Raw genomic sequence first — 3321 nt, 5'->3', positions numbered from 1 at the left:
CATCCAATTGGTGTAGCAAAACCAATTTGGTGGTAGCCCTCAAAAAGATCTGAATGTCCACATAGCTAGTTTTCTGCAACTATACAACACTGAATAATAAAGTTAGCCCATAATCCATCTGGTTATGGCTATTTACTTTCTCATTGAAGGATAGAGCCAAACAGTGGCTCCAAGCTCAACCTCTGGGTAGCATAACAACGTGGGATGATTTAGGTAGCAAATTTTTAACTAAATACTTTTTGCCATATAAGTTGGCCCATTTACGAAATGATATAAATTATTTCTTCTAGAAAGATGGTAAATCACTCTATGAAGCCTAAAAAAGATATAAGGAAATGCTGAGAAAGTGCCCTCATCAGGCATTTTCTAAGTGGCTGCAAATTCACATTTCTGTGATAGAGTTTCTCAAGCCTCCAAAACCATGATTGACTCATCAGCAGGAGGATCATTACATAGAAAGACACCTGAAGAGATGGTGCACGAATCCCCACACCTTCGTACAGTTGTACCAGCAAGTGCACTGGATCGTCCAAGTAATACCTGAGTGAGTCAGGGTCGATCCCACGAGGATTGTGGTTTGAAGCAAGCTATGGTTACCTTGCAGGTCTTAGTCAGGCAAAATCAGAAAAGCTGTTCTTAATTTGTATTTTTGAGATCTAAACTAAGTTGACATGAAAGGAATAAAATAAAATACTTTGTATATTAGAAGGGAATCAGTAATAGGAATATGGTTAAGGATTAGAGTTGCTTTGTCTTTCTGAATTAACTCTGGTATTACTATCTTCTTTGCTTGTGAATGATTCCTTCTATGGCAGGCTATATTTGATCAATGCCATGGGCCGTGGTGATCAATATCCTCTGTTCAGATCAAACGCCATTGGCCGTGGTCATCCAATCTGAACGAGGGTGAAGCTCTAACAGTTCATTCTCCTGGCGATCCTACTTAGAATGCCACAGACAAGGTCGAATCTTCCAGATCAGAGATTGCTGCTCTTTTGGGTTTTAGCCTCTACCACAGAGACCCTAATCTCCCCAGAAATCGGCTTAAATGGTGTCTTGAGAAGTTCCCAATGAAGCCGTGGATTAACCATCTGAGAGATGTATAATCAAGCTGGCGGTTCACGCTTTCCAGTCACGTATTCACACAAACCCAAGTATACACAGGTGGTTGTTAGGCACGCGGTCCTAGTATGATGAACAGAGCTAATTTTCAATGATCACCCTATTCACCATGTTGAAGAACAAGTATACATCTTAGAATTAAATCAAACACAGATCGAAGAAGAACAGTAATACTTTTATTAATTCAAAGGACTCAACAGAGCTCCTCCCCTCAACCTAGGAGGTTTAGAAACTCATACTGAAAGGAAATATAATGGTGGTAAATGAAATAATGGTGTAAAGTCTGTAAAAAGGTTTTAAATAACATAAATCTAATCCCTTAAATAATAAACAAATGACTAGTAAGGATAAAACAATGTTTTTAGTGCTAAAATCCACTTCTGGGACCCACTTGGTGACTGTTTGGGCTGACCTTTGATGAGATCCACATGCTAGGAGGCCTCTAGGACATTGAACGCTGGCTAGGAGGTCCTCTTTAGACATTTGGACGCTGGTCTCTACTCCTTGGGCGCTGGATGCCTGAAAGGGGGCAAGAGGCTGGCGTTGGACACCAGTTTTGGGCCTTCTAATCTGAAGCAAAGTATGGACTATTATATATTTCTGGAAAGCTCTGGAAGTCATATTTCCATAGCCATTGAGAACGCTCCATTTGGACTTTTTTAGCTCCATAAAAGCTCTTCCGAATGAAAGGAGGTCAGATCTGGACAGCATCTGCAGTGCTTTCTCTGTCTCTGTATCAGACTTTTGCTCCAGCTCCTCAATTTCACTCAGAAATTACCTGAAAGTGCACAAAAATACACAAACTCAAAGTAGAATAAAAATGTGAATTTAACACTAAAATCTATAAAAACTTAATAAGAACTAAACAAAACATGCTAAAAACTATATGAAAATGATGCCAAAAATCGTATAAAATATCCGCTCATCACAATACAACTTAAACTGTTACTTGTCCCCAAGCAACTAAAAATATAGTAGAATAGAAAAGAAAATTAAGATATAATAAATCTCTAAGTTTCCAATGAAGCTCAGTCACAATTAGATGAGCGGGACATAGTAGCTTTTTGCTTCTGAATAGTTTTGACATCTCACTATCCATTGCAACTCAGAATTGTTGGCAACTTTAGGAACTTAGAGACCAGATGATATTATGGATTCTCCTAGTTTAGTTCTTTTTTATTCTTGAACACAGCTTTCAGAGTCTTGGTCGTGACCCTAAGCACTTTGTTTTCCAGTATTACTACTAGATACATAAATGCCACAGACACTTTAACTGGGCCTTTTTAGATTGTGATTCAGCTTTGCTAGAATCCCCAGATAGAGGTGTCCATAGTTCTTAAGCACACTCTTTTTGCTTTGGATCACGACTTTAACCACTCAGTTTCAAGCTTTTCACTTGACACCTTCACGCCACAAGCACATGGATAGGGACAACTTGGTTGAGCCGCTTAGGCCAGGATTTTATTCCTTTAGGCCCTCCTATCCCCTGATGCTCAAAGCCTTGGATCCTTTTACCCTTTCCTTTTGGTTTAAAGGGTTATTGGCTTTTTGCTCTTGCCTTTTGGTTTAAAGAGCTACTAGCTTTTTCTGCTTGCTTTTTCTCTTTTTTTTTTTCTATTTATTTTTTCGCCACTTTTTTTTTTTCGCATGCAAGCTTTTTATTTTTCTTTTTGCTGCTTTTTCTTGCTTCAAGAATCAATTGATTTAGATTTTTCAGATTACCAACAATACTTCACTTTTACCATCATTCTTTCAAGAGCCAACATTCTAAAATTTTAACTTCAAATATGCACTATTTATTCATACATTCAGAAAACAAAAGTAATGCCACCACATCAAAATAATTGAGCTATTCTTATTTTAAACTTGAAATTCATGTATCTCTCAATTCTTTTTAAATAAAATTTTCCTTTTTAAGCAAGGTGAGAGATATATGGAATATTTTATAGCCTTAAGACACAAATGCAAATGATCATGAAACAAGAATAAGAGAACAGATAACACAATGTAACAGAAAATAGAAATAAATAACAGGAAAGGAGATAAAGAGAATGAATCCACCTTTAATGGTGGCGGCTAGTACTCCTCCTTAAGGATCTAATGTGGTGCTTGATCTCTTCAATGTCACTCCTTTGCCTCTGTTGTTCTTCCCTCATAGCCCTTTGTTCGTCCCTTATGGCTCTTTGATCTTCTCTTATT

The 3321-nt window shown here is 37.6% G+C and overlaps 1 non-coding gene across 1 annotated transcript; it reads right to left on the bottom strand.

The window, feature by feature from the left end:
- Positions 1 to 258: 258 nt before the first annotated feature.
- On the bottom strand, positions 259 to 364 carry LOC112752716 (small nucleolar RNA R71). The gene has a single exon (XR_003177139.1). It is a non-coding gene; the product is annotated as a small nucleolar RNA R71 (small nucleolar RNA).
- Between the last annotated feature and the right edge of the window lie 2957 nt (positions 365 to 3321).

Source organism: Arachis hypogaea, chromosome 15, assembly GCF_003086295.3.
Source record: "Arachis hypogaea cultivar Tifrunner chromosome 15, arahy.Tifrunner.gnm2.J5K5, whole genome shotgun sequence".
Lineage (NCBI taxonomy): Eukaryota > Viridiplantae > Streptophyta > Magnoliopsida > Fabales > Fabaceae > Arachis > Arachis hypogaea.
The sequence above is the reverse complement of the archived record's forward strand: the minus strand, read 5'-3'. Positions and strand labels throughout refer to the sequence as shown.